We start from the raw sequence: 26,070 nt of genomic DNA, 5'->3' as shown, positions 1-26,070 counted from the left end.
ATTATCCCTAAAAAATGCGATTTCCTTTTAAACTCCCAAAATTTGGTTTTGGTAGGTAAAATGAATTGAAAAAGATGAATCCGAAAGTAGAATGGAAATGATGATGGCCAGACGAATGACGAATTTCCAAAGGTAAAGAAGTGAAATACGAATTTGCGAACAAGAAAAGAAGGACGATAACATCAACTCCTTAAAACTGAAGATCACTTCCTTCCAAGGTCAGAAAGATCTTGAGGCATATTTTGGATGGGAGAAAAAGATAGAGATGATAAAAAAAACTCTTATTTAAAAATATTTTAGAATCCAAAATAAATAAATAATAATAATAATAAACTTAATAGATAAAATATTTGCTCATATATAATTAAAATTAAGCTTTAAAATCAAATCTAATATAATTTAAACTCGTAATTTCCAATCAGAAATTCTGCTCAAGTAATCTTTATTAAAATAGTTCTAACTTGAGCTTTTAGACTCGAAATCAAATAATTTAAAGTGTATTTCAAAGCTAAAAGATAATTTTTTAACCTAAAAATGCTTAAACCCCATCTAAACTTAAAAATTAACAACTTCAATGAATAAAGTCAAGATCCAACTATAATCCAAGGCTTTATTCAATCATTTATTAATGGGCAGTTTCAAGAATTGGAGAAGTTGGACTTCCGGGCTTTTGACTTCAAAGAGGAAATTAAGTGGATCAACTTGAACCTTTGTAAGTAAAGTTTATTACTCATCAAGGTCGATTAAGTGTTCATAGAGTGTTTGAGTTGTCCTATGATTTCATGTAATTTCAACAACAAGAACATGGATGTTTTAGTCTCACTAGCATAATCAGCTGTGAGATAAGGGGTAATGATAAGCTTTAGTTTAATTTCTGTTTAATTTGTTTAAGAATAAATGTGCAATTGAAAGCCTGCACCTAGACACTGAAATTGGAAGATTCATGCCGTCCATTAGAAAGGATAATTATTGTAAATTATTAGTTTTTTATTTATTTAGGTGATAAATAATGAGTAAATCAATTTAATTTAGAGGTAGAGTATTCAACTTAGTAGTTTTAGTTTTGAGGCTGTAAATAGACATACATATTGCCATTGTAAAGCACGAAGTATTCAAGTGAATGAAATACAATTTTATTTTTTTTTTACTTAATTGAAAGGTTCAATTTGTATTTACCTGAAAGCTTGTTTATTTATCAATTTTCCTAAAAGAGTTGTGGTATTTTCAATTTTTATTTCCATTGATCAAGTTTGCTCCATTCAAGTGATACAGAGAATTGATAGAAATTGTCTAGATTCGAGTCTGCTAATTAGATTTAAAGTATCATTCTTTTCACGTGTCTTTATTATTAATTTTTTAATGTTAAAATTAGGAATATAATCTAAGGATTATTATTTTGGTATAAATAAATATTCAATTTCTTTTATAGAAAACAATTATTCAATTTAGATTATATTAATTTTAAAAAATATTATGGAATATAAAATATAAATTTTAAATAATTTTTAAGCATTTAAAATAAGTTTATTAGAATTATACATTTTCACCTAAACAGTCTTCTGCAGAAGTCTAAAGTTGGATTTTCTAACTTAATACTTGGGCTTAAAAACTCAGTTTGAAGATTAAAGCTAATGATTTGGTATTTACATATAGGCTCAGTTTGAATAACGGTGCTAAACAAGCCTTGAGGAAAAGCATTTACAAATCCAATTCCACCTAACCAAAATTAGCCAAATTTAACCATGGGATATTTTACGATATAAAATAATTTTTAATATTCTATCATATCCGACTCAAGTATATGATCTATAAATATAAGACTATATCCATCCATCTAAACAAAAATATGTAAAATGTTGTGCTATTAGTCTCTCCCAATATTTAGTTTTTGAATTTGGTAATTTTTTTTTAATTTACTCCATATATTTTATTGGTTCACATTAGTCTTAAAATTTAATAACTTTTTTTGATTTGATCCTAAGACTTAGATACCATTAAAAATATATATAATCTAAAGAATATACAAAATTAAAATATATATATATAAAATTACAAAATTATAAAATTAAATGTTAAATTATTCATTAAATCAAATAATAAAGGGTTTGTCGTTTCGTTGATGTTAATATGGATAAAAAGGCAATGGCCTAATTCAAACATTTAAGACAATAAAATCATTTAAAGTGAAAAGAATAGAAACAAAGGGGGGGAGTTAATGATTTATCATTGGGATCTCTATGATGGGTTACTTTCATTTATTCTATAATCTAAAATAATATGTGTACAGGCCAATTTTGGGCCACCCCAAAACCCAATAACTAAACCTACTTAAACCCCATACCTATCTCATCCTAAACCAAGCCTAAACAACTAAACCCAACTAATCTAGCCCAATACCCTAAACCAACCTAGCCCAATCCTAAAACTACCTGAGCCTAAATTTTAAAACCCTAATAGCCCATTTGCTTAGAAGATTTCAGCAGCAAACCCTAGCTCCCATCTTGTCAGCCGCCGCTTCTCACCAACGGCCAACCATTGGCCACCTTGCGCACTACCACCACCACTCTCCACGCATGCGTCTGGCCCTCCATACCCTGCAAAATGAAACAAACACCAAGACAGAGCAGACGACAAGGAGCAATGGCCAGAAACTTAAAAAAATGTTGTATAGAAATGGCTATAAAGGCCAGATCCGAATGTAGTAGAAGGGGGGCTGGCCTTTCTTTCTCTTTACTGGGCAGTTTAAAATTCGAAAAATCTCAACAAAAAACTAGATTTCAACAACAAATATACAAAAGCAAAAACATCATAAGTAGCATAGATCAAACATCAAAAAGGGGAGATTTAAACGCCCTAAAATCGGAAACGTTACTAGCAAAAAAGGGAAAGAAGAAGAGAACAACGGCAAAGACAAACCAAGGTTTCTAATATTTTCTCATTTTTCTTTATTTTCAGATTTACATTCACCTATATATGCATATATATTAAAATACAAAAAATAAAAAAAAGAAGAAAAATTTTAGCTAAGGCAATTTCCGGCCACCGTGTACGGTGGCCGGCGCGGTGGAGCTGCGACGGCGTGCGGTGACTTTCCTGGCTGGTTTCTGGGCTTCCCCAGAGAGAAAAATCCCTTTCTCCTCTTCTTTTTTTTTCTAAGACTCAGCTGAAATGAAAATAAGAAAGGAAACTTAACTTTTATACTGTTAATAAAACGGCGTCGTTTTGCGTAAATGACCCAAGGCATAAAACGACGTCGTTTTGCCCTGGGTCGGACCGACCCGACCCGACCCACGAGGAGGATCCGCGTGTTTTTAAGGAAGGGTCTAATTGTGCGAATGACCCTTCCGCTTTTCCAAGCTTCGGCAATCAAATTTTCATTTATTCTTAATTTGACCCCATAGTTTTTTTGCGTTTTTCAAATTAGCCCCCTACTGCGCAGCATTTTAATAATCTGAAATATTGTGCTTTTGATCCCCCATGGTTCTGTGCATGTTCAAATAAGCCCTCCTCTTTTGTTTTATATTTTAAAATCTATCCCAAGCTTTCTATTTTGTTTTCGATTCAATCCTTTCTATCATTTTGACATTTTAATAATTAATTTTGTCATTCATTTTTTATTATTACGTTATCTATTGTTATTATTATTTTTATGTATATGATATTTATATTATTATTAACTCCTATTATTATTTCTAATATACATATATCATCGTACGCACGCATTCTTAATATTATTATTACGTGTATACATTCATTATTTTCATTTCGTGTTCAATTCCATTATTACATTATACCTTCATCTTTTCTAATATTATTGTCACCTCGATTATCTGTTTCAATATATTCCTAGCTCTTTCATTTATTGATTTTTATTTCATATTATTTTACTTTGCATTATTTCGAAAATATTCTTATTCATGATTTAAATCAATTTCAATAATCAAGGCAATATACCGATTTAACATTAAGTCATCGAGTTCATCGCTATGTTGGGTGAACGTCAATTGACTCATGTTAAAGCGATATACCCTTCTAAAAAAAATGAAATAAACCAAAATTTCTCGTTCTTTTAATCGGATTATGATTAAATTTTACATTGAACTCGTATTTTGTGAAAATCAAGACAACACATGTTTATGAGATACCAATTTTGGGCGTCGCGAGGGTGCTAATACCTTCCTCGCGCGTAACCGACTCCCGAACCCTAGTTTTTCTCTGGCTTTTAACGTAGACCTAAATTCAGCCTTCCTTTTGTTTTAAAAAATGAATCTAATAGGTGTCCGATCACACCTAGGAAAAAGGACCGGTGGCGACTCCCTCTTTATTTTAAAATCGAACTTCAGTTTCCAAACTTTTTCACTAGATCGCCACAATTAACGACCCCGGAACCAATTTTTATGTCGCTACAATATGCTTGTTGTTTTCGTGGCATGATTAGTTAATTAGATTGTTATTCTAGCTTATGTCATATCCCTTTCATCCAAAAATACAAATATATATATCATTTAATTTACAGTTGGAATATATCCACGTACATTTAAAAACATATTGCTCTTATAAAAACCTATCATTACGTTAAAGGTTCAAATTCAAGTGAATTTTATGGTGAACAACCCTTAATTGTTATATCAATTAAGAAAGTTCTTTTATTCATTTATTTGAATAAGAATTCTTTATTTAGAATTTCAAAAATTTAGTGATAAAAAATTATTTATAAATTATAATTTTTTTTATAATTGAGAGTGAAAATGGGGTTGCTTGAGATTAAATTTAAGCTCTCGTGTCTACAACATAATACTCTTATCACTGAATCAATAAATTGTTGGCACAAATTATAAATTGTTATAATTTTGAATTAAAATATTATTAAGATAGTAAATACAATGTTAAAATATGAAATTGTTATATCATATAGGTGAAAAATAAATTTTATAAAAATCCATTCACTAAATAAATCATGAATCACAGCGATAAAAAGATTTATATATAATTTTTCGTTAATTTCAGGCTAATTTATTGTCATTTATTATTTTTTTCATATCCATTTTATAATTTATGTTTAGAGATTGTGATTATAATTTTCGTTAGCTAAAAATTTTTATAATAATATACATTTAATATGTTTTCTAAAAAGCAGTTGAATGAAATGCGTAGGAAAAATTGATTTTCTAGTACAAATTTCATATGGTTTGACTTCTCTCTTGTCTTTGGAAATAAGGTTAAGACGTCATAATTAATTTGAAATAAACTCTTTTGCTTTTATCAAATTTAAGAAGAACAATTTTTGGAGTCTATTTGGAGGTGATTACCTTTTTAAATATACTTTAATTGTAAAATTTAAAAATCACCTGCATATTTTTTCAATTTTTTATATGAAAATATAAAAAGAATAATAATTTAATTATTTTTCATTGAACTAGCTATTAATTCAATAAAAGAATTTTAGTATAGTGAATCTTATGTGATGGTCTGATGGTTAAGGTGTTCATCACCCCAGGTATAACCTGGGTTTGAGTCGCGCTAATTGTATTAGTTGTTCGAGTTTTACACTATTATTGTAATTCACCCCAAAAAATTTTAGTATATGTTGCGCGGAAGCGTGTGAAAGAGTAAAATTATTGTACTAAAAAATCACACTAAGTTCAATTCCCAGGAAAGAGAGGTGGATCACGAGGATCACTTAAGTACCAAGTCTTTCCTAGCCAGAATATCCCTCTATCGTAATTTAATAGCACAATAAATCACTACAATCAAATTCACAAAATATGAACAATAAATAGTAAAGAACACCAGAATTTTAACGAGGTTCGGCAAATCTTGCCTACGTCCTCGGGCACTACCAAATATATTTCACTCCAAAAATACAAGTGAAACTTTACAAATAGGGAGAGAGAATAATGCCTTAAGTAGAGAATGGCAAATGTGGGATGATGAGAATGAGCAATGGTTGGCCTATTTATAGTTGAGATTCAAGGGCCACCTTGCAAAGTCCCTATTCACTTAGGGACCAAAAATTGCTATTATCCCATGCCCAACACTAAATAAAATTTGGTGCCCATAACTTTGACCTTTCCAAGGTATGGGTAGGTATGGGAAAGGTATGGGCAAGGTATGGGCAAGGTATGGGATATATTCTAATAATCTCCACCTTGAAGATTTGATTAGGATAATCTTATCTTCACACAATTCTTTTTGCCTTTGACAACAATACTTGATAGTGCCTTCTTCGACTGTTAAACTTGCAGGATATTGATCAAGTTCAAACAATGTTCGAACTTGGTTGCTGTTACCACCTTGGTCATCATATCTGCGGGATTATCTGCAGTCTTGATCTTCTGAAGACAAATTTTCCCCTCTTCAATAATTTCCCGCACAAAATGGAATCGTACGTTGATATGTTTTGTACGTGCATGATAGACTTGATTCTTTGCTGAATGAATAGCACTTTGACTATCACAATACACGTTAATATGCTCCTGAACCAACCCCAAGGTTTTAGCCATACCTTGTAACCAAATAGCCTCCTTTACAGCCTCTGTTACAGCCATGTACTCGGCTTCTGTGGTTGACAACGCAACTGTAGACTGTAGTGTAGACTTCCAACTTATTGGTCCTCCAGCAAGTGTAAACACATAACCGGTGGTTGATCTTCGCTTGTCCAAATCACCGGCATAGTCAGAATCAACGTACCCAATAACACCTTTACCAAGTGTATTATCCTGCTTGAACAGTAATCCAACATCCACGGTCTTCTGAATATACCGTAGAATCCATTTCACAGCTTGCCAATGTCCTTTTCCAGGATTATGCATATACCTGCTCACTATACTAACTGCCTGTGAAATGTCGGGTCTTGTACACACCATTGCATACATCAAGCTACCCACTACATTAGAATACGGAACTTGCAACATGTATTCTCGTTCCGTATTCGTCGAAGGAGATAGTTGTGCAGAAAGCTTGAAATGAGAAGCCAACGGGGTACTTACAGGTTTGGTCTGCTCTTTCATGCCAAACTGCTGTAGTACTTTCTTCAAATACTGCTTCTGAGACAAGCTAACTCTGCCATGAGCTCTATCTCTACATATTTCCATGCCGAGAATCTTTTTAGCTTCTCCTAGATCTTTCATCTCAAACTCGAGATTGAGTTGAGTCTTCAATCTTTCAATCTCAACTTTGCTCTTAGATGCTATTAGCATATCATCAACATATAAGAGCAAGTATATGAAAGTTCCTTCTTGTAGCTTCTGAAAATACACGCAATGATCAAATTTACTTCTTGTGTACCTTTGCCCTTTCATGAACTGATCAAATCGCTTGTACCACTGCCTCGGAGATTGCTTCAATCCATAAAGCGACTTTGTCAATTTGCAAACCCAATTTTCTTTTCCAGCAACATTGAATCCATCAGGCTGAGTCATATAGATTTCCTCTTCCAAATCACCGTGTAAAAATGCTGTCTTCACATCAAGCTGAACTAGTTCAAGATCGTATTGCGCAACCAAGGCTAGCAAAATCCGAATAGAAGAATGCTTCACAACTGGAGAAAACACTTCATTGTAGTCTATTCCTTCTTTCTGAGCGTAACCCTTTGCTACCAATCTAGCCTTGTATCGAATTTCATTTTTACCAGGAAATCCTTCCTTCTTTGCATATACCCATTTGCATCCAATTGCCTTCTTTCCCTTGGGCAGTCTCACCAACTCCCAAGTCCTATTTTTATGAAGAGACTGCATTTCTTCATTCATAGCTTGCTTCCACTTTACACCATCAGAGTTACTTATTGCTTCTGTGTAAGTGGAAGGAACATCATCATCTGCAATTGGAAGTGCATAGGCCACCATATCGTCAAAGCGAGCAGGCTTACGAATCTCTCTTCTTGGCCTCCTATATGCAATTGAATCTTGTTGCTGTAGAGGTTCTTGGGTAGGAACCTCTTCATCATTTGTCCCTTCAATATTAGTTGGATCATCGTTAACCTTTTCAAGCTCCACCTGCTGCAAAGTACTACTGGTTTTGCCATCCTTTTGTGAATCCTTGTACTTTAACATGGTTGATTCATCAAAAGTCACATCTCTACTGAAAACAATCTTCCTTGTATCAGGACACCAGAGACGATATCCTTTTACTCCATCAGTTATACCCAAGAATAATGCTTTCTTTGCTCTTGGGTCTAACTTAGATTCTTTTACATGATAATATGCAGTGGAACCAAATACATGCAAAGAATCATAATCAGTAGCAGATTTACCAGTCCACATCTCCATAGGAGTTTTTCCATTTATTGCAGCTGATGGCAAACGGTTAATTAGATGGCACGCATATGTAACTGCCTCAGCCCAAAATTCCTTGCCCAATCCAGCATTGGACAACATACATCGAACTTTCTCCAGTATAGTCCGATTCATGCGTTCTGCCACCCCATTCTGCTGTGGTGTATCTCGAACAGTGAAGTGTCGCACAATGCCCTCATCTTGACATACTTGTAGAAATGGATCATTTTTGTACTCAGTACCATTATCTGATCGAAGTCGTTTGACCTTTCGACCTGTCTGAGTCTCCACCATCTTCTTCCACTTCAGAAATGCATCCAAAACTTCATTTTTTCTTTTCATTAGATACACCCATACTTTTCTTGAATAATCATCAAGAAAAGTGACAAATAGTGCATACCTCCCAAAGAAGCCACTTTGGTAGGTCCCCACACATCACTGTGAACATAGTCCAGAATTCCTTTCGTATTGTGAATTGCTGAACCAAATTTTACCCTCGTCTGCTTGCCCAGAACACAATGTTCACAGAATTCCAATTTGCAAGAATTTGCACCTTTCAACAAGCCTTGCTTCGCCAAAGTCTGCAAAGCTTTTTCACCAGCATGTCCCAATCGCCTATGCCATAACCTGGTAGCCTCTGAATCTGCATCTTTCGCAGAAGCTGTTGATGTTGATCCAATAACTGTACTTCCATTTAAATAGTACAAGTTATTTCTTCTAGTGCCTTTCATCACCGTCAATACCCCAGCTACTACCTTTAGTAATCCATCTCTCAAAGTGATTGTGAGCCCTTTAGATTCTAGGGCCCCTAATGAGATGAGATTTTTCTTCAAGCTGGGTACGTAGCGAACATCTGTCAGAACTTGGATTGAGCCGTCATGGTTCTTCAATTTGATTGTACCTACACCCATTGTCTTACAGGCACTATCATTGCCCATAAAAACAACTCCACCTTCTAGTTCTTCAAGACTAGAAAACCAGTCCTTATTAGGACACATATGGTAAGTACATCCCGAATCCAATATCCACTCATCCGTTTGACATGCCATTGCCATGCCAACCAAGCTAAAGTCTGACTCCTCATCATGCTCCGCTACACATGCATTAGAAATAGCCTTGCCCTTTTGTAGCTTAGGACAATTCTTTTTCCAATGCCCTTTTTCACGGCAAAAGGCACATTCATCTTTGGTGGGTCTCCCTTTGGACTTTCCCCTTCTACCAGATTTGCTGCTGTGTGAACGACCTCTTGCTGTTAAGACTTCTGCGGTTGTATCTCTGTGATCTCTTTTATCTTTCTTTCGAGTCTCAGATCTATACAACGCACTACAGACTGCATCAAATGTGATCGTGTCCTTCCCATGAAGCAATGTGGTGGTAAGATGATCATATTCATCAGGAAGGGAATTTAACAACAATAATGCCTTGTCTTCATCTTCAAATTTCTCATCCAAATTTAGCAAGTCTGCTAAAATTTTATTGAATGAGTTCACATGGTCATTCATCGACATACCGGGTGCATACGTGAATCGATAAAGTTTCTTTTTCATATAAAGCCTATTTTCAAGACTTTTCGTTAGAAACTTTTCTTCCAGTGTATCCCATAACTTCTTCGCTGATGTCTCCCTCATGACAGAGTACTTCTGCTCTTTGGCCAAACATAGGCGGATTGAACCACACGCCTGTCTATTGATCTTGGCCCACTCCTTGTCATCCATCTTGTCAGGTTTTTCTTCAAGGGCTATATCTAGCTCTTGCTGACATAAGACATCCAGGATCTCACATTGCCACATACCAAAATTATTGGTACCGTCAAATTTCTCTACTTCAAATTTTGCATTTGTCACAGTAGTCCTTGCTGATGACGATGCTGCTGCCATTTTTCTCCTCAATCCCAACTACTGTATACGTGAACAGTACCGTATACGTGAATAGTTTCGTATACGTGAATAGTACCATATACGTGAATAGTGCCGTATACGTGAATAGTACCGTAAACGGTCGTATTCCCCAAGTACGAATCTGGCTCTGATACCAATTGTTGCGCGGAAGCGTGTGAAAGAGTAAAATTATTGTACTAAAAAATCACACTAAGTTCAATTCCCAGGAAAGAGAGGTGGATCACGAGGATCACTTAAGTACCAAGTCTTTCCTAGCCAGAATATCCCTCTATCGTAATTTAATAGCACAATAAATCACTACAATCAAATTCACAAAATATGAACAATAAATAGTAAAGAACACCAGAATTTTAACGAGGTTCGGCAAATCTTGCCTACGTCCTCGGGCACTACCAAATATATTTCACTCCAAAAATACAAGTGAAACTTTACAAATAGGGAGAGAGAATAATGCCTTAAGTAGAGAATGGCAAATGTGGGATGATGAGAATGAGCAATGGTTGGCCTATTTATAGTTGAGATTCAAGGGCCACCTTGCAAAGTCCCTATTCACTTAGGGACCAAAAATTGCTATTATCCCATGCCCAACACTAAATAAAATTTGGTGCCCATAACTTTGACCTTTCCAAGGTATGGGTAGGTATGGGAAAGGTATGGGCAAGGTATGGGCAAGGTATGGGATATATTCTAATAGTATAGTATAAACATAAATATTGTATATTATATGAAAAAGAAAAAAAGGGTCAAATTCATATTCCCCAAAATAAATGGATAGAAAGTACAAATTGGGTAATGAGTTGCTTTCGGACAAGGCTAACGAAAGACGGGAAAATGTTGATAGGTTTTATCCTTTAGTTTGAATCAAATGGAAGGGGAAGTAATGCTCATCAATGGGGACGTTTTAACATCCCTTTACAAAGTTATCCAATCTTTATTTTTTTTTTTCATCACTTCTTCCATTGAAAACGAGATCAAACACAAAGTTTTAGAGGCGTTTAAATGAGTAGTACATTTTTCTGCAGTTTGTATAAAAATAATGATAACGATAAGATTAGATATTATAACAATATTGTAGCGTAAGATAAAACAACTAAATACACTACACTAAAAGTAAATACTCATTCAAAAAACCCTTAATTAACCCTTTTAAGAGTTCAAACTACCACAACAACTCATTCGGAAGGATATGTTTTATTTAATTATTTATTAATTTGTATAAGATTATAGAAAATAAATAAATAGAAGAGAAAAGTATATATATTTGTTTGTACTAATTTATTTTTATATTATAATTGATGGTATAGATATTTGTATTGTAATGAATGCATATTTATAGTAGCGCAACTTTAAAAAATATCGAGGCCTGAAAGACTTTTATAAAGCGTTTTAGAAACTATAAAGATTATAAACAACCAAATTAGAAAAGTGAAAATCACGTATAGAAATTCAAAAGATGAAAATGAATTACGAAAATGATGTATATAGGTAGGGTAAAGTCAGTAGACAAAATAACAAGTATCTTGCCACACGTCTCTTTATATATATATATATATATAAAAGTGAGGGAAAGGAGGTTGATTTTCTATTGAGCTTGAAGGTCTATTCGGAAAGTAGGAGAATTTGGGTAAGAATATAAGTTTGAAAAATAGGTTTAAGTAAAAATATAAGACCCATTTAGAAAATATGTTGGGTTTTGGGTAAGCTTTTTTTTTGTTTGAGCTCGACTCTGCCTAAATTTGCAAAAAAAAAAAAATTTACTGTTTTGTTATTATTCTTTCACTGTTTTACTATCATTTCACTATTTTATTGCTACTATTTTATTATTGTTGTTTACATGTTGTAAAACTCTTATTTTATTATTAATTTTATTACTATTTTAGAGACATTTGCTTGTTAAGCAATCATAGTGTTATTTAAGTGTAAATTTTTTTTAATTTATTTTCAATTTGTTGGGTAACATTTATGTTAATTTATTCAATGTATTATATATTTTAATTTATTTTTATATAAAAAATTTTAATACGGGTGGGTTGGGTCAAACTTAGGGTTTTAGTTTTTTTTATCTCAGTCGAGTTTGAGCAAAATTTTAAATTTATTTTTAGGGTCTGGCAAGGCCCTAGCCTATAAAACATCTTAAAATTTTGTTATGACCCGGCTTGACCTATGATCACATCTAATTATCAAAAGTAAAATTTATATTTTAATATTTAGATATCGACAAAAAATTTAATCATTACTCTTTTATATTGTTGATTGATATATCTTTTAACACTATTATGTTATTAACATTTTTCATCTAAAGTTATGTTTTTACATAATCATCTTATGAGTGTGCCTTACTAATTTTTCAAACTATCATATGAGTGTGCCATTTATAGGTATGGCATCAATAAAATTGAACCAAGTAACAATATCGTATCATAATATTTAATAAATTGTTTAGTGATTTTTAATATATCTAAAAATTTATTGGACAATGTAAATGAAGTTTTAAATGTATCCTAAAATTTTAAATAAATTTTTATATTTCGAATTATTTTCAAAAATAGATAATTTAAATTTTTATAATGTTTATTTTATTTAATCCTGTAAAAATAAATATAATATAATATATAATATTTTCGTGCTATAATCTTTTTTTATGTCAGTTTCAAATCCTAAAATTTGAAATAAATAGGGTTTGGGACGAAATTGGAATAGTTATATTGAAGTTGCCAAGATGTATTAATTCGATATTACAATTAGCTATCCAATTTATATATAAATGCAATGATGAATTATTATAGTAAATTTCATATAATTATAATTTTAAAAATTGAATAATTGATGACTGTGATCTCTATAACTTCCAATGTGATGGACCCCGTCAAGATGATAGTACCAATAATTTCATCCACATAAAAAATATGCAACATCTTCAGCATTAGGGGTATTGTATTATAACTTGAAAGAGCTATGAAGGAATTGTGATGGATATATTATTTGCTAATGTTATGTGGAGGTGAAATTTTCCCACATTTTTATCAATGGACATACTTGCTGGTTGGAAAAATGTATCATTCATCATGAAAATTCAGTTCTTTAATTTAGTTTGTCTCCAAGGGTCGTCTCCATCGAATGAGCCAAAATTATTATTTATTTGAATTCTATGACCCATTGTATTGTACCCAATTTTGAAGACTTAGAATTTAATTATTTTTCTTTAAAAAAAAACTTTCATTTAAGGGTGAGTATTTAATATACTGAGAGCACAAACAACCTTAAAAATTGGTATATATCTCTTTTCTTTTAAATAATTATTTTTTTAATATTTTATTATATCTCTATATTACACTTGTCAATCCCTAATTTTATTTGTAAATTTTAAAATTATCGTGTACTAAATAATTTCCTTTCATTTAATAGTAAATTTGTAGAAATGATGTGAAACTTGCAATGGACCCATTGGTTGATCTTTCCATCCATTCCTACACTAAGATATTTATGAAATATCTACACTGATTTTAACAAGTTTTTCCCTTTCTTCTATTTATAGTTGAGGGATAGGGGAAAAACTATATGTAAATATTATTATAATAATTCGGGATAAATCTTAATATTTCATATCAACTTTAGTTGAATGCATAATATAATATGTAAATTTTAATAGCACTAGCACTAGCACTATCAATAACAAGTCCTGCAATTGGATTAAAAAAAAAAGAAGCAAAAATCTTGAACACAAACTTAAAGATCATAATATACGCAATCCTTAACACCAAAAAGCTAAAGATCACACCTAAACAATTAGATCACATTTGTTTATATACAATGATTGAACTTAAAATAATGTTTTTAGCTTAAATATCATAATATAACAAAAGGAGAGTGAATGATACAACAAGGAAAAAATATAGAGGAGAGAATAGTAGTTGCTATGGAGGCTAGTTCACCTTAATGGCGCGAAGAGCTGGAGGTTATAAAGAGTGGAAGGTGATGAGAGTTGAAGGTGAGTTAACAGCATATAACCTTAGTGTTCTTGCAGAGTTGATCTTTTCTTCATCGTTCCTAGGGTATTTATTGCTAAGAGTCTTGTGTAAAATGATGTTAACGTGTTTAACTTGCCAATAAACCATCATGAAACATGTAGGGTGGATGTCTTCGATGGGACGAGGATGTCTATGATGGAACAGATCATGTCATTTGTTCTGACTAGATGGTATAAAGCAATTGAACCCGCATGGTATTTGGTGACCAACAGCATCATGTTCTCAATGAAAGCTTAGGGACCCAAATTGTGGGTGGCTCATATTTGTTTGGGTGGTCGTTCCAGAAGAGAGGCTTATTGGTGACTTCTTGATTTGTTGATAGCTAGCTTACTATTTGGGTGTCATTCTAGCTTACCATATATATGTCTTGACATGGATGAAGGTATAACAATATTTCCCCTATTCAAGTCAAGAGGTGGGTTACAAAGTGGCCTTCCTCGATATGTTTTAATCTATTAGCCTTCTTTTTTTCACAGGTTGCTCCAAATAGTAGTCTTATTTAATGATCAATTGTTGTATCAAAACTTTTAAAATTCTTCTATAAATGCACTCTAAGGACTGTGTTTTTGGGGAGTCATGATAATGATGATCAGCAGCTTTTTGGAATAGGTGATGAGTTGACATTAGGTGTTGCTTGTTATTTGAAACACTGTGTTTTGGGAGATAGGTCTATATATTCTTTGGGTTTTCTTCATTGAGGTTACTTTATTTCCTTTGCTTTTTGGAATTTTTGCAGTTGTTCTTGTCAATTTTCTAGCTTTGGTTGGTTTTTTGCGATGATTTCTGCACTTTAGAAGTCTGCTTACTTTGATTCATCTTCTAATTCTTCTTTAATTGTCCCTAAAGTTATTTTTAAATTTAACTCTTATAAAAGTAAATAACTTTTTTACGAAGCAATTTAATATATAACATAATCACTTTAAATTGGATACTTAATTTTAAATTTAATTGGGTTGCTTACATTATTCTCAAACATGAAATCAAATAGAGGGCGAGATTAACATGAAACCGAATAAAAAATATTCAAAAGGAGAAATAAAAATGAAAGAGTCTAACGTAGGGTGGCTATAACGAAGTGCTGGTTGGTGCAAGTTTCTCCAACGGTGCTTTAGCTTTATAGGGACATTTTAAAATTACAACGCACCATTCCCATTGTTGATTATAGCATAAGATGGATCTTAGGGAGATACTATCGGATAATTTAGGGTTGGTCCCCAACAATTATATTTTGGCCACGTCTGCATATTCTCCCATCAAAATCCATGCGATACAATCATCCCCTACTATTCTAAACACGTCCCCAATACCCACCCTCCGCGTACCATCTTGGAAGCTTCATCCCTCAAATTTCCCTCTCCTTTCCAATAGGCAATGATAAAATTTTAGTTGCCAAAAACTCAAAACACCCTGTGGTTAATAACTCTACGTTGGCATTTGAAATTTAAGGTGTATGTCTTGATAATATTCTTTTCTCTCAATTTGCAAGATATAAAAAATAAATAAATTTTATCGATTGAGTTTTAATTTAACTAGTATGAGTATTGTTGCGAATATAGGAAGATGTAGATTCGAGTACGCTGAAACGCATTATCCTCCTATTCATGGGTTGGGAAGGTGTTATAAGTAGTTCTAGACATCGTGTCAACAAAAAATAAATATAATCAGAACTTATAATGAGATTATTCAAATAAATAAATAATTTTTTTATTTTGATGAATTTTTTATTTCAACATTTGATATTTATTTTTTTATTTAAATTTGCATAAATTGAATCTTTACTTTTTTTTAAGGATATTAGATAATTCATATAATTAATATCTTTAATTATTTTGATCTAATCATTGACAAAATAATTGTTCTTTTAATTCGCCTTAGCTATCAAAAGTACTAAAGGTGCTAATTATTTGAACTAACTAATGGCACAACTCATTTTTTTTTTAAATCCTTACAAGGTAATGGTAAAATTGCAATTTTGATTTTTCTATTGTTCTCAAATTTTTCTATTGTTCTCACTCTTGGGATTTAGCACTTATATTTTAATTTGACATTCTTTGGTACTTTATTTATAATGAAATTAGTTAATCTAAATAATTAGTATTCTTAATTATTCTAACTAAAATGATTACATGAATTTCTCTTCAAAACATCTTTATAACACAATATATATATATATATATTTCTTCATGAAGTTGGAAATGATATTTTTAGGAAAAATTTCGACCTCGATATTTTGACTAGAATAATTAAGAGTATCAACTATATCAACTAATTAGTAATACTATGTAGAGGAACCGAATTATATCAAATTAAAATATAAATACTAAATCTTAAATTTAAACATTGTAGCAAGAACATAACCATAATTTAATCTAAAAATTCATAAGTTGATTAAATGAAAAATTGATATATCGTTTATAAAGACATTGTTTTTTATTTAATTTATTTGGTAAAAGTATTTCTTTTACTAGAAATGAGTGGAGGATAGCAAAATAATATTTACTAAAACTAATAAAAAAATTTATATATGTATATGAACTACAAGTGATAAAGAAGTATATTTGAAAGGAATTTATTAATATTTCATCATTTATATTTATAAAGTTTAATTCACATCATTATCTATACTATTATTTAATCTTTTGATTGAATTGGTGTCACGAGTCAATTGGGCACTAATCCAATTAAAAAAATTATAAAAATGTCCTTCCATAATTAAATCAAAGTCATATTATTTGAAGGTATTTTGGTCTTTTTATTTTAACAAAAAACCAATAAAAATATACATGTGGTAGTATTTAAACTCATATCAATTGGATTGGTAAAATCTTACATTTACCACTCAACCAAACTTTCATTTTGATGTCTTTTATACATTTTTATTTTAATATGCACAATTTATTATCTCCATTAGTTGTATATTTATACTATTATTTAAGCTCTTGATTGAGTTGGTGTCACGAGTTAACCAAGTACCAACTCAGTTAGAAAAATTACGGGAACATCCTTCCGTAATTAAAACAATTTATATATCTTTTTATTTTAACAAGATCCAATAAAAATATGCATATAATGAGATTTGTACCCACAACCAATTGGATTGGTAAAACTTTAAATTTACCACTCAACAAAAACTTTATTTTAATGTTTTCCTATACATTTTTATTTTAACTTGACAATTTATTACATCCATTAGTTGTATATATTAATAATATTTTTATTATGATTAATTAGTTTCAAATCATATATTTCATTATTTATTTGAAATTATTTTTAAACACACATCTATGATTTCCATTCGCATATGCGTGTGAAAAAATTTCTAATTAAAATTTTAAGAAATTTTTTTATAGAAATTTTTCTCAAAGAAGCTCGAGAATTATACTAGTAACTAAACTATATATAAAAGGAAGGCCTAGGCCCTCTATTATGCTTAAATTTGAAATTTAATCTTTATACTTTAAGTTTTAATATAATTTAGTTTTTATATTTTTACTAGTTAGTCCAAATAGTTAATATCATTAACTTTTCAATTAAAATGTTGCGTAATATATACATTTGAGTGTCCTAAGAATCTTAGAGACTAACATATCTTTGGGTTTGCTTAGTGTCATGAGTTACCTTGGACACCAATTCAATAGGAGAAAGTACTAAAAATCAATTTTTAAAATGATAATAAATTTTATTTTTTATTTTTTATATTTTATATAAAATATATAAAAAATAATTTAAACTAAGAATAGAGCAAATATAGTTCAAATTCATTAAATTATTGATTTTACCATTTCAACTAAAGCTTTATTATTTTATATAAATTTTTTATATAAAATTTGCTTTTCACTTGCATCATGGGTGTGTCATATTGTCTACCGCTAGATGTGCAAACGTCTGGACTGAAAATACTGCAACAAATAAATATATGATTGAACATTGGTGTCCGCAAGTATATAGGTCAATATGTAATATAATTTGTTTACAACGAAACACTTGGACAGTATTTCGAGGATCGTACCCAAGGGGTTGTAGGTAAAAGAAGTTTATTATTAAATTAATTATAGAAAATAAGTACTAATCTAATCAAATTTCGAATTAGTAGTGACTCCAATTTAAAGTATTTATTAAACTAATTAAATTACTAAACCTAAATTGACCTAATGGAATTTTTTATTCCTAGTGTCAATGATGCCATATTTAGCCTATGTTTGATTAAAGGGTAGAAGATTAACTTGCTTCAATGGTTATAATTAATAAGAGAACTCGGGTTTTAATGATGAATTAATTATTAACTAGACAATATTACCTCTTGGCCTCTACTACCTAACTAATCGACCAGTACACGCCTACCTCTCGGCCTCACTTTCCCGATTGGGATAAATCCACAATTTACTTGGTAACCTCGTCTCTCGATCCGTTTACCTATATTATTTCCTAGGGTCGTCAATCCTAGAGTTAAAAACACATGAATTTATACCAACTAATTTGTTTGAGAAATCATTGTGAATCCACTAACTATGCACACGTCCACTCATTAAACTCATGAATGAATTAAAAAGTTCCATGAATGAATCATGTCAGATATAAATAAAGCATAATTTATTCTAATATTCATACAAACGTTAGTTGATCAAGTTAACAAAAATATAAATAAAGAACAATAAGTAGGAGAAAGCTCTTGAATAAATATATGTGCGATTCCTGAGCAATCTCCTCTCGCAATCGTCTTCACTTAGAATAGAAAAATTCCGACTAAACGAACATAAAAATAAAACTAAATAAAATTGAAGTAAAAAAATTTGTTTGTCTAAGTCTAGCTAAGTCTAACGTCTAACTGTCAACAACAACCTCTAATGAAGTTATAGAAGTGTTTATATAGGCACAAATTAGGGCAAACACTAGGGTATAATATTTCTAAAATATCCGTGGTATTAATAAATTAGTATTTAATAAAATGTATTTTCAAAATCTGCTATTGTGGTCGCTGACATCATCTTTTAGTCACGCTTACATCACAACATCACAATGCCAAGATCCCTACATCGCGACGTCAACCTTTTTTTCAGCCATTGATGCTTTGAAGTTCAGTGTCACGATGTGACCGCCTCTCGACATGCTAACGTCAAGATTGTGTATACTACTACAAAAGATAGGAAATTAGGTGGTGTTTGCAAGTGTACGAGTCAAATTGTAATATAGTTTATTAGTATAACAAAGTATTGAGAGTACTCCGAGGGTCGTATCCAAGGGATTACAATTTGGAAAAAACTGCTATTAAGCCAATTACTGAAAATAATTATTAATTTACTTGAGTCACAAATTAGTAGTGTTAATTTGGAAGCAAGATGATAACAATAAACTAATTAAATATAACTAAACATATATCTACTCCTAGGTTAATGTATTGACTTTTCCTAGTCCTTATTTTAACTACGCGAGTTCATTCAGCCTAAATCCAATTGCTCGACCTAATTAACTATTAATGTAGGGCTCTATTCAATCAGCTAGTCAGCAACCTAGTTGCGTCTCTCATACCCCTACCCGTATTCATTACCGGAATAGGGTACGAGGCATTACCGGAGTTTACGAATTATTTTTTTTTTCAATTCAACATATTTTCATGATAGATTCATGCATTTATATAAGATAACATCATCACATATCTATAACCAGGTTTGTTAACCATACTAACGGCTAACTTTACATTCATTTCACGTTAACATTTACTTTGTTAGCTTATACATGCCATTGATTTCCAAAATAAAGTTTCTTTATATACCGAAATCCTGAGGTTGACAGTGTGATGTGTCTCCGACCAAATCCAACCTCCGAACTCTTAACACTACAAAACAGGGAAAAAGGAAACGGGGTAAGCACTTTGTGCTTTGTAAGCTCATGTAACAAGAATTATACTTACCTAATATTTTCAATACAATATAATAAACATTCATATATCCATTCAATGCATTATTACCCTAACATGCACAAACTCAACATTCAAGTTAGTACAATAATTTCCATGTATCAATAATATATATATACCATGATTGATGTACTCATCAATACCATGATTTTCATTCCCTTATTATTTTCATATTTATCTCGTTGAATTTATTGGAATTTCGATGGATTTTCAGAGGTACACTTTTAGTGTATAATTCCGGGTCCGTCAATTCATATTCATGTGCGCACATTTCCATTTCAGAGAGCACACTCCCGCGAACCTCAACCTTGCAGCGGGATTACCAGTCCAGGCTAAATCTCCTGCAATATAAACTCATAGAGTATTGTCGGGATTACCAGTCCAGGCTAAATCCCCCGCAACGACAATTACTCTAATGAGCTTGGATCTGAATTACCAGTCCAGGCTAAATTCAGACCCTAATTCGGATTACCCGTCCGGGCTAAATCCATTTTACACATATTCTTCGGGAGGGCTACATCAGGATAGGATCACCCGTCCGGGCTAGATCCTTTTTACCGTCAATTCCTTTTCAGAGATCCATCGAATTTTCCTTTCATTCAACCGGGATTTCTTCCCATTTTATCAAATATATCAATGTTTCATTAATTTTCATACAATGAACGCTCAAATCATATTCACATCAATAACATACAATCTCAAGCATTTAAGAATATAATTCAAGTTACACGAACTTACCTTGATACTTGTTTGTAAACAGTAAAAATCTATTAATCCCGAGCTTTTTCCTTTCCTCGATCTAGCTTCGTATTTGAATCTTCTGGATCTAAATAAATAAATTTAATTATCAATTTAATACATTTCATGTTCATATGCAACATTCTCTATAATCCAACTATTATTTATAGTTCATTCAAAGCTGTCTACTTGAGTCATAGTCACTAAATTATTTATAACTTGAGCTACGAAACTCCAAATTAAGATCCGTTAATTTTCTCTGAAACCAGACTCATATATATTTTTACCATAAAATTTTCAGAATTTTTGGTTTAGCCAATCAGTACAGTTTATTCTTCAAAGTCACCCCTGTTCTGTTGTCTAACAGTTCTGACCCTTCTTCACTAAAAATAAATTATCTCTTTATACAGAATTCAAATGATGTTATTGTTTGTTTCTATTAAAAATAGACTCATTCAGAATTCTAGACATATAAATTTAAGTCCCTAATTATTTTTATTCAATTTTTTATAATTTTTCAAAGTCAGAACAGGGGAACCCGAATTCATTCTGACCTTGTCTCACAAAATTCATTATATCTCAAAATTTACAAATCCATTGCTTACAATATTTCTTCTATGAGAAACTAGACTCAATAAGGTTTAATTCCATATTTTGTTCAATCTTCTAATTCGATTCCTACAATTTTTGGTGATTTTTCAAAGTTAGTCTACTGCTGATGTCCAAACTGTTTTAGTGTAAGCTGTTTATTACCATTTTTCCCTTAAACTTTTAATAAATGATAATTTCGTCCCTACTCAATTAGCCTCTCAATTGAGCTGATTTTTCTCAATTAACATTTTATTCTATCACCTTAAACTAGTTTACAACCTTTAGGAATCAGAATTTCAGCAATAGACTTTAATTCCAAACATTTTCACAATTAGGTCCCAAAAATCAATTTCCATTGAAATTGCCTAATAAAATCATCTCATAAACAAATTAAAGCTTTAATTTCATTCTATTTCATCATAAACTTAGAGCACTCAACCATGGTGACTTTAAATTTCATCCATGAAATCAAAAACTAATGAATTTAATAGTAGGATCTACTTGTAAAAGTCTTAGAAACACAAAAATTACAAGAAAAAGGCAAGGATTAACTCACTTGGTGCAAAAATTATGAAATACCAGCTTAGAGAACCCTCCTATGGCGTTTTTAGCTGCTGGAATTGAAGAGAAATGAAGAGAAATCTAGATATTTCCTATTTAGTCCTAGTTTTATTTAGTTAATTTTGCAATATTCCAATTTTACCCTTAATTTATCAATTTTTCTGCTGATTTCATACCCTTGCCGTCCAGCCCAAATAAATTTTGGGTCTAATTGCCTTTTATATCCTTTCTCATTAGACTAATAAGCTATTTAATCACTCTAGCAACTTTTACACCTATTACAATTCAGTCCTTTTCATTTAATTGACTACCCAAACATTAAAATTTCCTAACGAAATTTTAATACCACATTAATAACATTTCATAAATATTTATAAAATTATTTTTGACTCGTTTTACGAGATAGAGGTCTCAATACCTTATTTTACCCAATTTCTTCAATAATTTCTTTTTCTAACTAATCACTAAATTGATAAAATTTTTCTATCAATATTTTCATACGATTTTCCTATCATATAAATTTTCAAGCAAAAATATTGAAATAAATTTCTCTTTAAATCGGATTTGTGGTTACGAAACCACTGTTCCGATAACATTGAATTTACGCCATTACAACTCTCCCCCCCTTTTAAGGATTTTCGTCCTCGAAAATCTTACCAGTAAAGAGGTTTGGGTATTGTTTCCTCATTGCCTCCTCCGGTTCCCATGTTGCTTCCTCAATCCCGTGCTTTTGCCACAATACTTTCACCAAATTTATCTTTTTATTTTTAAGCTCTTTTGTCTCCGGTGCCAATATCTTGACCGGTTCTTCACTGTAAGTCATATCCGGTTGAATCTCTACTTCTGTCGGAGAAATAACATGTGAAGGATCTGATCGATATCGTCGTAACATAGATACATGAAAAACATTAAGGATTCTATCAAGTTCCGGTGGTAATGCCAATCGATAAGCGACCGGTCCAATTCTTTCTATGATTTCATAGGGCCCGATAAATCTTGGACTCAATTTACCCTTTCGACCGAATCGAAGAACTTTCTTCTAAGGAGACACTTTCAGAAATACCTTGTCACCGACTTGAAATTTAATCTCTTTTCGCTTAAGGTCGGCATATGATTTTTGACGATCGGAAGCTGCTCTTAGACTATCTCGAATAACCTTTACTTTTTCTTCTGTTTCCCGGATCAAATCAACCCCATGTATCTTCCTTTCACTGAGCTCTGTCCAATATAACGGTGTTCTACATTTTCTACCATACAAAGCTTCATACGGAGCCATTTTAATACTAGACTGATAACTGTTATTGTAAGCAAATTCAATCAAAGGTAGATACCTCTCCCAATTACCTTCAAACTCTAGTATACAACATCGGAGCATATCTTCCAATACTTGAATTACACGCTCAGATTGACCATCTGTCTGAGGATGAAATGCAGTGCTGAAATACAACTGAGTACCCAAGGCTTCTTGCAATTTGTCCCAGAAACGAGACGTAAATCGGGGATCTCTATCTGATATAATGGAGACAGGCACTCCATGTAACCTGACAATCTCAGATATGTACAATTCAGCTAGTTTATCTAAAGAATAATCCATACGTACCGGAATAAAGTGAGCTGACTTTGTCAATCGGTCTACAATCACCCAAATAGCATCTTTTTTCCTCAGAGACAAAGGTAGCCCCGATACAAAATCCATAGTGATTCTTTCCCATTTCCATTCCGGTATAGTAATTGGCTGAAGTAACCCCGAAGGTACCTGATGTTTAGCTTTAACTTGTTGACATATTAAACACCTTGATACAAACTCAGAGATATCACGTTTCATTCCCGACCACCAGTACATCTTTTTCAAATCATTATACATTTTATTACTCCCCGGATGTACAGACATAGTACTACTGTGGGCCTCGCGTAAAATCTTCTGTATGAGCTCTGAATTCTAAGGTACACATACCCTACCTCTGAATAATAAACAATCATCAGAACCAATCTGAAATTCAGAATCATTACCTGACTCACACTGTGCCCGTTTAACCTGTAACTTCTCATCATTCTTCTAAGCTTCACATATTTGCTGTAAAAATGTCGGTTTAGCTCTCAATTCAGCTAGGATTGAACCATCATCAATCAATGATAACCGGGTATTCATAGCTCGTAAAGTAAACAGAGATTTCCGGCTCAAAGTATCAGCTACAACATTAGCCTTACCCGGAAGGTAATCAATAATCAAATCATAGTCCTTTATCAGTTCAAGCCACCTGCGCTATCTCAAATTCAAATCTTTCTGTGTCATCAAATACTTTAAGCTTTTATGATCAGTATAAATATGACATTTCTCACCGTACAAGTAATGCCGCCATATCTTCAGCGCAAATACAATAGCAGCTAATTCAAGATCATGTACTGGGTAATTTCTTTCATGTGGTTTAAGTTGTCTTGAAGCATAGGCTATTACTTTACCTTCTTTCATCAAAACACAACCTAAACCATTTAATGCGGCATCACTGTAAATAACAAATTCCTTACCCGGTTTAGGCTGTACTAATACAGGTGCTTTCGTTAATAGGTCTTTCAATCGGTTGAAACTTTGTTGACATTCATCAGTCCACTCGAACTTTACATCTTTCTGCAATAATCGAGTCATTGGAGAAGCTATCATAGAGAATCCCTGTACAAATCTCCGATAATAACCAGCTAAACCCAAGAAACTTCTAACTTCAGATACATTCTTCGGTGGACTCCAATTGACAATAGCTGAGATTTTACTTGGATCTACCCTGATGCCTTCGGCAGATACAATGTGTCCAAGAAAACTCACTTCTCGAAGCCAAAATTCACATTTACTGAATTTAGCATACAACTGCTTCTCTCGTAGAATTTGCAACACAATTCTCAAATGTTCTACATGTTCTTCTTCATCCCGAGAATAAACCAAAATATCATCAATGAATACTACTACAAATCTATCTAAGTACGGTCTAAATATCTGGTTCATCAAATCCATAAATACTGCAAGTGCATTAGTTAGCCCAAACGGCATAACTAGAAACTCATAATGCCCGTACCTGGTTCTAAAGGCTGTTTTTGGCACATCTGACTCCTTTACCCGTAACTGATAATAACCTGATCGAAGATCAATCTTTGAAAACATAGTAGCACCTTTCAGCTGATCAAATAAATCATCAATTCGGGGTAACGGGTACTTATTCTTTATGGTTACTTTATTAAGCTGCCGGTAGTCGATACACAATCTCAAAGACCCATCTTTTTTTTTACAAACAGAACTAGAGTACCCCAAGGTGAATGACTCGATCGAACAAAACCCCTGTCAACAAGCTCTTGCAATTGTGTCTTTAACTCTTTTAATTCTATAGGAGCCATCCGGTATGGAGCTATGGAGATCGGAATAGTTCCCGGAATCAAATCTATAGAAAATTCCACTTCTCTTTCTGGTGGCAATCCTGGTAATTCTTCTGGAAACACATCAGAAAATTCACATACCACTGGAACTGCCTGTATCTTTGACTCAGATACCTTGGTGTCGAGTACATAAGCCAAGTAAGCATCATACCCCTTTTTGACATACCTCTGTGCTGCCATTACTGAAATCATATCAGATAACCCCTCTGTCTGATCAGATTTAACCCGGAGCAACTCACCATTCTGACATTTTAACACAATATATTTTTGTTTACAATTTACTACCGCATCATGCTGGGTTAACCAATCCATACCCAATATCACGTCAAATTCATCAAATGGCAGCAACATCAAATCAGCCGGGAAACAATAACCTCTTACCATCAGTGGACAATTTTTACAAATTTTATCCACTAACACAGACTGGCCCAGGGGGTTCGAGACTTTAACCACAAATTCAGTAGGTTCAACAGATAAATTTTTAACATTTGCAAGTTTAACACATATATATGAATGCGTAGAACCAGGATCAATCAATGCAGTAATATCAGTATCAAGTAAAGAAAATGTACCAGTAATAACATCGGGTGCTGAAGCATCTTCTCTGGCACGAATGGCATATGTCCTAGCAGGTGCTCGTACCTCAG

At 32.3% G+C, this 26,070-nt stretch overlaps 1 long non-coding RNA gene across 1 annotated transcript; it reads left to right on the top strand.

Annotated features, from left to right (window-relative positions):
- The first annotated feature begins 14,055 nt into the window (after nt 1-14,055).
- On the top strand, nt 14,056-14,893 carry LOC107888001 (uncharacterized). The gene is made up of 2 exons (XR_001681236.1): nt 14,056-14,159; nt 14,301-14,893. It is a non-coding gene; the product is annotated as an uncharacterized lncRNA (long non-coding RNA).
- The last annotated feature ends 11,177 nt before the right edge of the window (nt 14,894-26,070 follow it).

The sequence above is a fragment of the Gossypium hirsutum genome, chromosome A03 (assembly GCF_007990345.1).
Source record: "Gossypium hirsutum isolate 1008001.06 chromosome A03, Gossypium_hirsutum_v2.1, whole genome shotgun sequence".
NCBI lineage: Eukaryota > Viridiplantae > Streptophyta > Magnoliopsida > Malvales > Malvaceae > Gossypium > Gossypium hirsutum.
The sequence above is the reverse complement of the archived record's forward strand: the minus strand, read 5'-3'. Positions and strand labels throughout refer to the sequence as shown.